This window comes from Poecile atricapillus, chromosome 5, assembly GCF_030490865.1.
Source record: "Poecile atricapillus isolate bPoeAtr1 chromosome 5, bPoeAtr1.hap1, whole genome shotgun sequence".
Taxonomy (NCBI): domain Eukaryota; kingdom Metazoa; phylum Chordata; class Aves; order Passeriformes; family Paridae; genus Poecile; species Poecile atricapillus.
In genome coordinates this window covers 8497188-8510567 of record NC_081253.1, presented here as the reverse complement: position 1 = coordinate 8510567, position 13380 = coordinate 8497188, and the positions used below count along the sequence as shown (strand labels likewise).

General features: G+C 41.5%; 1 long non-coding RNA gene across 1 annotated transcript in view; it reads left to right on the top strand.

The window, feature by feature from the left end:
• The window catches only part of LOC131579547 (uncharacterized), a 28834-nt gene that overhangs the window by 1282 nt on the left and 14172 nt on the right, over positions 1 to 13380 (top strand). Inside the window, exons 2-4 of the long non-coding RNA XR_009277729.1 lie at positions 2287 to 2469; positions 2608 to 2738; positions 7463 to 7624. This is a non-coding gene — a long non-coding RNA (uncharacterized LOC131579547). The remainder of the gene's footprint in view (positions 1 to 2286; positions 2470 to 2607; positions 2739 to 7462; positions 7625 to 13380) is intronic.

Sequence of the window (13380 nt, the reverse complement as noted above, 5' to 3'; positions counted from 1 at the left end):
TGCGGTTTAGATGGTTATTTTGCTGTACTTGAACACCAAATTCCGGATCAAGAAAGATAAAAGGTTTTTTTAATCAAACAAAATATCTTTCTTTTATGTCAGATAAATGCCTGTGGCCAGCCACATGCCTGAAGCAGAACAAAGTACCATATCTATTTTTTGCCTTAAAGACCAGGACCATCAGAAAGCTTGAAATCCAAAGCTTTGGGAATATCAAGTGTGTGCTGCAGAGAGAAATGTCTGGCATAAGTAGATGGAGACTGCCAGTGATTGCTGGATCTTTCCTTCTCCAGACACATGTGAATATAGTCAGGTAATGACTTGTATGTCAATAAATTTGGATTAGTTATAGTCACGTGTGCTGCTGTGTTTGGTACTGTAAAATCACAAGTAATTCCTACCAAAAAAAGTGACCATATGACAAATATTAGCCATATTAATAGAGGCATATTCAAACTAATATGTGAGAAAATAAATAACCAGTGTTGGTGTAATCACTGCAGGCACTAAATCCATTATACAAAAACGGGAGAAGCATGAGGGAAAAGCATACAAAGATGTATCTGAATTGGAAATTGCCAAAATAAATGCATCATCAAATAGTTTTACAGAGAAAGGAGGCAGAGATATGACCTGCAGAGAAATGGCATTTGCTCTGAATTGACTGGAATTGCTATGAAACATTATGGGAGAATCACCTCTTGGAAAGCAGCACAGAGTTGTTTCATTGCACTGGCTGCAGAACAAGATAATACAGAATGTTCTGAATTTAGTTTTGGGACATCAGTATTGCTCTGGATATAATAAATCTGACAGTGAAATACTCAGGGAAGTTCATATAGAGCAGAGGAGTCTAAAGCAGCCACTTTAGGCTGTAGAAAAAATGGAATTGCTCTCTGTCCCTAACAGTGGCTTTTTAAAAGCTGTACTTGAAAGGGCCTTCAGAGCTGCCTGGGACACTGGTTGAGTGAGCCAAGGTCAGTTGGCTTGACTGGAGGTGTGTCTGCAGCAGGACTGTAAAGGAATAGTAAGAAGACAATGAGTACATGGATACGTAGATGAATGGGTGAGAAAGTGAAAAAATAATAAGAGACTAGGTAGAAAAACCTAACCCGAGTCTGTGTGGTGATCCATGATAAAATACCAGGTGTTTCTGCACCTGTATTGTGTGTAACTTGGAAAAAGCCTATGTGTATGGCAAGAAAAAGCCTTCTGTAGAAGTCTGGAGCTGATGCCTGGTAAGGCTTCCAGAATTTATGTAAATAAAGGACAACATCAGGTCAAAGTTTTTTGTTCTTTTCCAAGGCTTCACTGTGTCCAATAGTGGGGCAACCACAGAGTGCACTCAGTGTAAGGAAACTGTGTGGGAACCTTGTTCCCAGGGATTAGGCCAGGTTTGCTTTCTGTCAGGTGCATCAATGAATGTCCATAGAGCTCTTCAAGCACAGTCTGCAGATCCTAAGTATCTATGACAGCCCTTCTGCAGAAGCCTGTTTGTGAGCTGTGCTGAAGCATGGCCAATGACCAGCAGCAGTTTTGCAACAAAGAATGCCTGTCCCTCATTCCACATTGCAGACAACTATATCAAGTACTGCTGTTATCTGGGGCCTTTAACTAGGATTGGAAAAAAATGATAATGTAAGTTCTAAATATTCTTCAGCAATGCAAATCTCTTCCAAAGCCTTTTTGGAAGTTCTCCATACATACAGAAGCCTTCATAAATAAAGAGTAATAGAACTGGGCACGTTTTCCAGAAATGCCTTTTATCTCACTAGCTGAGGATGCTGTTCTGTGTTTTATTATCTGCAAGAGGAGGTGCAGTAGCCACCTAGGTTAGCACACAGCTGGGTCACAGGCAGAGAGAGGCACGGCTGACAAGGCCTGCAGCACAGGAGCTTGTTAGGCACAAAGAGCAGCATGCTGTGAACTACTCCAGGGTCTTGGCAAGAGCGCAGCGAGCAGTGGACAAGTTCTATAAAATTGATTTTCCAATAGTGTTGGCATTTTCCAGAGGAAAGGGAAAAGAGACAGCAGCAGTGTGAAGCCATCGGATCACATGCGTTCCCACTTATGAAAAGGGCTTGTGCTTATCTCACGTTAGCAACAGGATATGCAGTTTTAGGGCTGATATCAAAGGCATTTTTGTTTATTTATTTATTTAGCCACTTGCAATAGATGCTGTGCTGTCAGCTCCAGGAGCTGAAGTCCCTTATTTATGTGCCTGGGTTTCCCTGTGTCACTCTGCCAGCGTGGCTCAGCCCTGATCTGGTTTCCACACTCATTCAGTACTTGCTGAAATAGTCACCTAGGGAGTAAACACTGCCAGCCATGGCCGTGCTTTCTGAGATATGGAGCCCAGCCCAGTCAGAAGTTTGCCAAGATAACCTCATTGCATCACGTGCCAAAGAGCCTCAAACAGCTGGAGCATTGAAGGACTGTGACATTTAAACAAGATACTGAAAATGCAAGGTAATCATCATCATGTTAGAATGCATGCAAATGTGGAATTTAGAAATTAAAGAGTTCCTACCATATTTTTATATATGCACCAGGCAACATCTAGGTTCAAGGAACAGATTAAATAGCTGGGACACTGATTTTTTTCAGTGGTGGCTTCTGGTGAGAAGCAAGGACAGTGTGGAGCCTGAAGGTAAACAGCAAATGTACCTGAATGCATTCTAGTCCTGTGAGTGTGTGCATCTGTCATAAGTGTGTCACTTGCTAAGAGTCAAAATAAGGTCAGTGCAGATGACTAAGTATATGTAAAAAAGACAAGGAGGAAATTCATGTCAAATCAAGCTCAAAATAGATGGCTGAGTGGATGAGGAAAATGGCATAAGAAATGCAAACAGAAAAACTACAGTCTGAGAACAAAAGCAGCCTTGCACAAGAAGTTAATTTTTTCTCTGGGCTTGATTGAAATTATTTTAAATATATGTGTCATTGAAGTTAGAACGAAAATTAATGTATCTAAGTTTGGAGATTCACAGTTTCTCTCCCCATGAAACTCAGATTGTCTCCCTTCCTGCCTCCCTCCCTCCTTCCTTTTCCTCTCCCTCTCCTTCATTTCCTTTGTCACATCTCAGATCCACAAGGAAGGAGAAGATTCTAGGAACTGCACCTGAAAGCTTCTGTCCAGGACCCCAAGGTTTTCTGTGAAGTCATTAGCAGGCAGTCACAGTGACAATTGCATTTGGCAGCACTGTTGACTGAATTTATTTCAATTGGCACTATATTTGTAGAGATACAGACTTTATACTTAGGCCTACAAAAAATATCAACAACTCATTTTAAATTATTGTGAGATAGGGCAATAACCCACCCTGTTTTGCCCTTCAGTGTACAAGGGCAGAGTGTGAACCTCTCACGCACACATCTTGGGGTGGTGCTGTGCAGGCTCAGGAGTTGGACTCGATGATCCTTGTGGGTCCCTTCCAACTCAGGATATCTTATGGATCTGTCCTATCTGAGCCTGAAGAAGGCTACTCCTGCAGAGTTTTCAGTCCAGAGAGAGCAGCAGATTCCGCTGCAGGTGGTAGAAAGAAATAGCACACACAGAGTGTGATCCTTGTGCTCATTTGATGCATCTATTTTAAGTTTAAAAATTGTCTTCTGGAGAGGCCTGTTTCTTTCCTTCACCTGTTGCAGATGGAAAAGGTGCCAAACTTCATAGACATCTAACTTTTAGGCCTCAGAATAAGGAGATAATGATGTTATCCTGTGTAATTTGTTCAATAGCACAGGTTATCTGGGTCAGTGTTGAGGAATGTTTGTGTTGCAGCAGTCTCAGGCACTTCTGTCAGACAGCAATCACTTCTGGCATTGACAGTGCTGGGAAGGACACATTACAGAGCAGTTTGAAAAATGTCTATTTCTCTTAGCCAACAGAAATCTGCAAATTTACAGTGACAATTCAAATATCACAAGTTCTCGTTTCCAACAAATACATCCATTTTGCAGCATTCAGCTTCCTCACAAATTTGACCTTTCCCTCGGAAAGCACAAGCTGCAAATGCAAAAATAAGGGAACTAAGAGCTCACTTAGAAACACCATTTTCCATTACAAGCAGTTTTAATGAAATATATTCCATCAGCTGGAGTTGCTTTTGACAGTCAGTAAGTGATTCAGATGCCTAAACACAGGATTCATGGTCTGTCTTAGAAATACTTGAAGGCATCCAGGACACCTGCATGGAGCTGGGGATGTGACAGCCACCTGCAAGACCCTTACCTTGTTGAGGCTGGGCTGGGGCTGGGGAGGGACACTCTGGGGCATCTGGAATAGCATTGCACACCCTGTGGCTGTGCAATTAGTCCCAGAATCTCTACAATTTCAGACAATAAAACACCCCATCTGATGCCATTACTAATGGGCTGTCAGAGCCTGATAAAGGAGAGGGGACAGCGGCACAGTGCCCTTGAATCTCACTCTAAATTCATGACACTCTTTTGGTCCCTCCTGGTTATTTTGCACTGCAGCAGGCAGAAATTCCTGCGTTGGCAGCTCCGTGCTGCATGGAGCAAATGCTGGCTCACACACTGCCTCCGTGGCAAGGCCCAGAGCAGGAGGCAGGGTGCAATGCAGGCACCCAGAGCAGGAGCCCGTGCTGTCCTGGGAACACTCCGAGCACATGGCATGCAGCCACAGCAAGCTCGGCAGGCAACAATGAAGTCTGGGGTTGGGCAACGGGATTGTGCAAGGAACAGCGGGATAAACGGAGCGGTACCTGGTAATCAACTCTGTGTAAGTCTCCCTGAAGCTATGGAAAGACAAGGAGGATTAATAATTGCCTGAGTCAGCATTATTATATATATAGTTTTTATTAAGTCTCAGGGTCACAGAGGCACCACTGGAGAGCCGTGTGCCTAGAGAAGGAAGACAAGAACATAACTGGTCCAGGCTCTGAGCAACCTGGTCCTGTGGAAGGCGTCCCCATGCCAGGGGGTTTGGAATGGGATGATCTTTAAGGTCCTTTCCGATCAAAACCATTCTGTGATTCTATGGGAATATAATATAAATGGAATTGGTATTGCAGACTTCTCAGGCCTTTTCCTATTTCATAATTATATTACCATTTTGGCTATAATCGTTATGAAAAGATAAAGAATTGTCTCTTTATTCGATAGTGACCTGCTAGTTGGTGTCAGCAAAGAATTATTAGGCTGCCCTGGATTTCTGAGCTACTGCTTAAACTTGACCTTTTCTGATGAAAGCAGGGGCTTAGCCGTGGTGTGTAAGATTTGATGTTACTACCAGAACATGGGGTATGAACCTTCTGAACTTACATTTTAATGTGATGGCAAATGGATCTGTTAACAGAATCAGTTATATTTTCTTCCACATATTTCTAAGGTTTAATGAGGAAGGCTTAAGAAGGTTTAATGAGAAAGATATTCTTTTAATTCTTGCCTCTTTTAGTAGAATTGTCACACAGAAGTTGAACTAAAGTACGCAGGACTTCAGAGGTACTGAAAAATACGTGCTCAGCTGTGTTGCTGATGTGGAACACTGAACTATGATCAGCTTAAAGTGGCTCCTGGATTTTGTCTTAGCCCTTTACTCCTATGCAACATATTTTAAATGTGAATTTCTGCTGTCATTGTAAATTTACCCCAGTGAAGAATTTGGCCTTCATGTTGCAGAGACAAAATCTCAGTATTGTGTTTGTGTTTGGATTGTTCTTGGTGGGTTTTTTTTGGTAAGTTGTTTTCTTCTTTTTGCTCGAGTGATTCATTTATGAAACAAGATGATGAGATTCAGGTTTCTGATGGTCTTTCCATTACCCAGGAATTGAAGTACTCTGAGCAGGCCAGGACTCGCATAAAGATAAACATACATACTTGAAGTGAACACAAACACTTTAAATAGAACTTGTGCCCTGTGCTATTTACCCTGCTGATCTTCTGCTGTGGATTTATGGCTGTTGTCACAGTACTTTCTTTTCTGGCCTTTCTCCGAAGAAAGCTTTCTCAAGAACTAAATTAATTAAATTCACAGAGTGTTAAACTAAAAATATTGTCCATGCAGATACGCACATATATACATGCATATACCTACAATTAGAAACCAGTTCTTCTGGAGATTTGATCTAAATCTGGCAGATTAGATTATCTGATAATTAGTTTGTTTTGAGTTTGGATGTGCAGGGCAGATGCTGGATAACATAATTACTTTGAGAAAGGGCACCAGTTTCTCATACATGCATCCTTAGAGTCTTAGGAAGATCCATTCCAAATAAATTCAAAGCCATGTGTCAGTTGCCAAATATATTATTTTTAAAAGGGAATTTTATGCACTAGTCATTTTGAGAGTTATCTGCTTATACAAGTTCTGGACTTTAGATAATTTCCCAGTATTCGTGGTGCAGCAGAATAAAGATCATGTTTTATTCCAGTGATGAGATTTTAGCTATATATTATTAGAGAATTTAGAAGTAGTTTTACATGCTTGTTACCAGAGCATGGGCCAAAATGAGTAATATTTTGCCATTTCTGCTGCTTCAGAAAAAGTGATCTTAACTTCAGAACCAGCACTGATGTTACATCTTATATCTTCAGATGAAACTTGGTCTCTTGTGTCTGTGCTACAAAACTGATACATTTTCTATTTGCTCTATAGGCAGAATTTCAGTCATCCTGGCTTTCTCTTTTTTCTGCATAATAAATAAAGATTGTCATTCAGGTTTTTTTTTTTTTCTTATTCATAAGAAAGAAATGTCATCCTCGTTTGGTGTAGAGCCACTTCAGATGCTTTACTAACATTCTATTGTCTGCCTCACTAATAAATACACTGTGTACAAGAAACACTGTGGCTTCTCTTAGATTGTTCTATTCATTTGATTCAAGTGGACAATAAAGCATGCTGAATGACAGAGTGTCACTGATGACTAGAGAGCTTTAAAGGAAAACCATTCTGCCTCCTGCCTTTTCATCGATTTTCATATATTTGAATGTACCTTGCACACACACACGCTTTATTTTAATGGTCTTGTTGATATATTTCTGTTAATTTTTAGTGGTGGAAAAAATAGCGAAAATAGGTACCCAGAAATTGAAGATTAATAAACAGTCTTCTACTGAGAAATGTTTGTTACATATATTTTTGGTAAATTATTCTGCACTACTTGGAAAACATTGGAAAACTGAGAGAGGTCCTTTAAAAGGAAAAAAAAAAAAAGAAAGTATATATATATATATACACACATATGTCCATCTCCTCTGGGCATAGATGAAAGAGATGACTGAGAAATTCCAGTCTGTGACTTGTATCAGGGGTGTGAGTTGGTGGGCTGGTAACAAAAGACGTGGCTTTCTCTCAGGTTGGAGTTTGCCATGTTGCAGAGCCTGGTGCAAAGCCAGCACCTCTTGTGTTCCCTTTTGGCTCACACAGTGCACAGGTCTCATGTGCTGCACAGGGATAAGCTGTTATTTACATCGGTTTTTCTTTTTTCACTCTTCCTAGTCAAGCAGAGGACTGTAATTCCTCTCTCCATTAACTAGATGTGACACTTCAGCAACTTTTTTCCTGACATACATCTGGTTTTCTGGAGCCCCTTATCCTGAGGGATCTACTGGACCTCCAGATGCCCTTCAAGTATTAGATACCCACTGTGTGATTTTCAAGGTAACTCAGCAGAGATTTCTTTCTTTCTAAAATGCAGGTAGGGTTTTTTTTTCCTGTTTATCACGTATTCAGGTGTAAAATACAGATGCATTGGGAAGTAGCAATGATGGCAGCACAGGCAAGGCAATTAAATGAACTGTCTTGGCAGGGGATGATACTGGATGCTCAGAATGTTACAGCTCTCCACCTCTTAAAAGTACATACACTACTTACAACACCTCTTAGCTGAGTAAGAATTTATTTGTGTTGCTGCATGTGCAGCTAAATGTTAACTGTGCCATCAGGCAGTACTGCTCTGTCTTTGGGTGAAGATGCGAGTGGAAAGACGTACAGAACTTCCTTCTGTGACATTCCCATCTACAGATACCCATGAACTGCTAGAAATAACCTTTCGTAATACCCACAATTTTCTGTAGTTCTAATTTTTATTGTGCCTGCTGCCTGAAAGATGATAAGACTTATTCATAAATTCACACTCCAGTGGTTTGATAAATATATAACAGTCTGAAAAGGAGTTTCTTGGTGCAGTGCATGTTATTTATCAGGTCTCGGTTTTCCTTGGGTTTGGTCCTAAGGTTTGTTGTTGATTTTTTGTCGGGTTCTTTTGTTTTTTTTATTTTGACATTTTTGGCTGACTTCTCTGATCCTCTTCCTATTTAGAGCCACAAGGAAAAACAGCACTTGGGACAACTAAAACTAAATTCATCGTGACAAAAAATATGTTTATATACCTTTATTATATTATCTCTTCCTCTCTATCTGATAAATGAGGAGGCGAGAATATTGTAAAGTGATATTCTATAGCAGGCACAACGCTTATCAGTTACTTTCCTTTGACCTTCTGCCTTAGAAAATTAATTCACTTGAGCTGTTCGTACACTAGAACATTAGGAAAAAAATAATGTTAGCACTGGTGAATATAATCTCTGCAGGAAAGCTGGGCAATTATTCAGTGGTCTAATCTTATCTCTTGTTTCATTTTTATATGGCAAGTCTACATTTAAAGTATTAGATATACTGTTCTTCTGCTCTGTACCATCAAACCCCAGTAAATAAACGCTGCTAAGTGCCACCATGAGTGAAGGAGCTTATAATGAGAAGTGTGAGCAGCCCTGTGCACCATTCATCATTCTGATCAGGCCCATATTGGGGCTCTTTTTATCAGCACTACTCGGAGCGGTGTCATCACCTCTGGTATAAATCTTCTGTCAGTGTCTGTCGTCCCCGTGCCCTATTAAACTCATGCTCTCACATAATCACTGAATGACCTTTGGATGTCTTTCATTAACCTCTGACCTGAACCCCGCTGCCTTCTTGTTGGTAGGTAAATCTATAACATGACATTTGCTTATGACTCAACCTTTATCCTTGCTTAATAGTTGTGCCTTTCAATTTTTATTTTTTTTTGTTGTTGTTGTTCTGGAGCAAAAAGATAGTTACAATCTTAAGGCACAGCTTGGATTTTAAAGGTTGGAACACAATATTCACCTAAGTGTCTCCTAATAGACTTTCTAATATTTTTCTGCTACTGCATGTTGAATCTTATCTGTTGTAAACTGATGGAGGATGTTAGCCTCTCAAGTAATAATTTCATTTCTGATAGAAGTTTTCTTTCCCTCAGATATTTTCTTCTTGTTGTGTTTACCTAATCAGGGATTAAAGATTGATTAATTCAAATTCACTTATGCAGCTGTGCCACAGCTTAGCCTAAAACTTCTGATCCTGCAGAAGAGAGTAGCTACTACACAGGAATAATGATAAAAATAAGGCAAGATTTTGTTCCTATGAGGGTCAAGTGGGCTGGAAAGTAGTTCCTGCAGAGCTCTCTCTGTGTTGCCGATGTCTTACTGCAAAGCCTTGGTCAAGCTACTTGCTTTTTCTATGACTCATTTACCTCACTTGTAAAACGGGCCATGGTAAAACTGTGCCTGCAGAATAAAACATGAAAAATGGCTTCTATTTACCTCTTGTGTGCTCGGGAACCAGGCTGATGCTCTTATTAACCCTGCTCAGCTAAGTGTGTGTACAGAGTTGAAAGCATACTGAATTATATTTCTCCCCCTTCAGTCCTCCCTCCCCTCTGTGAATGAGCCTCTAGTTACTCTTAACTATAATTAGTACCAATTAACTAAAATTCTTAACAGTTTTAGTTCTGCAAACCCACTGATGAAAGGGGTTCTTGGCAGTGAACAGGGAAGGAAGCAGTTGGGGTTTGTGCAGGCACTGGGATGAGGGGTTTGTGAAAAGTGGCTGGTGTTCCCTTGGCGAGGGTTGGAGGAATGGGCTCAGCCTCTGATGGGAAATGGGAGACAGGGAATGGATGTGGCACCAGAGAAGCTCAGGGGACACAAAATGCAGGCATTAAGGCTGAGTGAGATTGTGAGGATAGCTGTGACGGGGGTCTGTCTGTAAGGTGCTGTGGTGCTGATTCAGTCTTTGGAGCGATCGCAGGAAAGAGCACCAGGCTTCCTGTGGGAAAATTAGGGTAAAACTATGAGTGAATGTACATGGATGGCTTTTGTAATTCTCTGCCAAAGTGCTGTAAATCCTCCTGAAGCAACGGTAAAGTAAGAAGAGATTAAATGGCTTTATCTTCTCCTGAATTTTACACATATCTTTAATAAGAATATTTTAGCATAATTGTGTACATATAAAAATTTCCACTAATTTATGTAATGGCGACAGACATTCTCATTAAATCTGTCTCGATTTTGCTATGCAGGAATGCAAGCAAAAAGCAAAAGCAAAATGCCAGCAGTTTGTTCCTGAAATTTTCTTTTACTGTATTCAGGAATGGCAAGTAGGTTATGCTTCTCTTTCCTGTTTTGGTATGAGGCTGTCTCCTCACAGCTGGAAGGCCCATCTCTTCTCAGCTTGTGATCAAGTACCATCAAAATGGAGACAATTTCAGGGAATTGGGAATGAACAGATAAGCAATTTGTCTCTTCTTTAAACCTACAGTTTTGATCTAGCATTTCTCCCTGGTTTTATCAGTGTTTCTCATTTCACCTTTTTCTTTCTCATTTTCTTCTGTGCTTGGGTTTGTGTTTTTTGATATCAAGGGCAAAAACCCTAGTGTTGATATTTTTCACTTCATAAAATACCTGGAACAGGTTACAGGGGTAGCAAAGGAAACTGTAACAAAGCCCAGCTGTCAGCAGATACCCATCCCTGGTGTTGGCTGACAGCTGTAGCTCCTCTGCCCCCCTGGAAAAAAAGGCTGCTCTTGGCATCAGCCATCTCCACTGGAAGGTGACAACGCCACATGTGCCTGGCACCGGTGTCCTCTGAATGACTGAGACATTGGTTGAAACAGCATCAGCCTCCTCGTGGCATCTGAGCTCAGACACAGGAGATCCCAGGGAATGTGGCTGCAGAGGTGACAGTGTCCTGGGGGATGTGGCTACAGAGGTGACAGTGTCCTGGGGGATGTGGCTGCAGAGGTGACAGTGTCCCGGGGGATGTGGCTGCAGAGGTGACAGTGTCCCAGGGGACGTGGCTGCAGAGGTGACAGTGTCCCAGGGGACGTGGCTGCAGAGGTGACAGTGTCCTGGAGGATGTGGCTGCAGAGGTGGCAGTGTCCTGGGGATGTGGCTGCAGAGGTGACAGTGTCCCGGGGGATGTGGCTGCAGAGGTGACAGTGTCCTGGGGGATGTGGCTGCAGAGGTGACAGTGTCCCAGGGGACGTGGCTGCAGAGGTGACAGTGTCCTGGTGATGTGGCTGCAGAGGTGACAGTGTCAGTGTTTGCACAGAGCTCGCTGCCACTTCTGGAGCTCCGGCAGTGCTCAGGTAAGCACCAGGGAGTTCATGGAGTTGGTGGTAAATCAAAGCATGAGCTGGTGAGACGGCAGCTCCAGAACAGAGTGCACACTAATGTCCTGGCAAGAGGCTGTTGCTAGGTCAACCTGCTCTCATTAGCATAAGGCAAAAACTGGGCAACACGCTGTGTGATAGCAGTCCCTGGGCCATGGGGGCCTATTAATGCCCTTGGGACACTGACCCAAAGCCCTGCAGTGACAGGGAGCAGGGAACTACAGAAAATGTGATGGAAAGCTCACTTCTTTCATATGTGCCTAGTGCCAGTCTTCACTTGGGCCCAGCATCCCTGGTGGTGCCCATGATGTGAGCTGGTACCTGGGCACAGGTTTACTGGACAGGGATCTGTTATGTCAGGTTTTGTTGGAACTGTTATAATTCCAAAGAATGGTAACGCTAGTGACAATAGCAACAAGGTACTCTGGAGCTCTAGCTCTGGATCAGAATTGTATTGTGCTAGGCACAGTAAAACCGTTTCCATCAACCCTGGAGAGTGAGATGAATAAAATCACAAAAACATGGGAATAGAATTAAAAAATAAAGGACTGTCTCTCTCTGCTTTTTATTTGTATTTACAAATACTTTTGGAAATGGTTGTCAGGTTCAAATTTGGCAAAATACAGTTGAGAACCTCTGGAAAAAAATGTATCTTGAGGATAAATGTGTAAAGTCTCTTAGATAGCTCGGTCCTATGAACCTGAGTGTGCTTTTGATCTGGCCATGGCAAAGCAGAAGATTTTCAATGGATGACAACAACTGAGAGGATTTTGGATGATGGCAGCAAAGAAACACAAAGGGATGGTTAATTGTGTGACCCACAGGGAGCACTGGAACACATTAATGGGTATAAAGAGGCTATATTTCCTTAAGTGACCATTAGTCTTCTGCAAATGTTCCTTGAAATATAAAGGAATGATTTTCTCTCTCCAATTAATCATCCTAGAAATCCTCCTTCGTGTAATCTTGAAAACACGGGAGAGGACTTAGTATCAGTAAATGTTGCCAGATGTACAAAACGGCAGAGTAATGTGTTGTGTAAAATGATTTTGGGTGGCAGAAACTGGATAGGAAGCCAAGAATACTGCACCAACATTTGAGCTTTTCTGTGAGAGGCGTTGCCAGCCTCGGGAGGGAGCACTGGATAATTTATAGGTTAACATTTTCTTTTTATGTGAATAGCATTTTTTCTCATTTATAGTTAATTAGGTTAAGCATGCATGGGGAGTGAGGGAGGAAAGACTTTCAGAGAGAATCTAAACGATTAGTAATTTGAATGAAGTAAAAGAATCTGCTAAAGGATGTAGCTCTGGAATTAAATATGTTGCTATAACAAGTGTAAGTATCAGATAGGAGTTTTAAAGGTTCTTACATTAATTATAGCAGCAGCATAAAAAGAAGTAGAGCATATTTACAGATTTGGCGCATGAATTATTTTCCCAAGTAGCTGGTGTTTCATTTTACTAGAGAAGAAGAAACTATTTGTCCCACCGTTTCACAGGTTTATATGTTTTGCACATATTTCTTGTCCGGGGGCTTTGGTTTACATACAGGATCAGTTAAGGTGAATTACAAAGTAAAATGAACATTCCCTTAACCACTGAGTTTCTTCAAATCTTTTTTCCTGTATAAAATCTTCTTGACACATTCTGGTTGGATGAATATTTTTTTGGCAGATTCTGTGTGTCCATCTCTACTCAAGGACAGGAACAGTTTCATATGGGTCCCTCTAAAAATTTTGCACCATATTTAGTCTGGGACAAACTTTTATACAGACACTCAAATGTGTCAGGGTATTGAAATCACTTGTGCTGCAGTTTGTTTACTGGTGCACAGAGCTGTCAAATGCAGCATGTTGATGGTGAGAGTTACACGGTGGGCTGGCATCTCCCACCACGAGGATGCTGCAGTTCTCCTTTGCAGCGCTGCATGACAGGCTCTG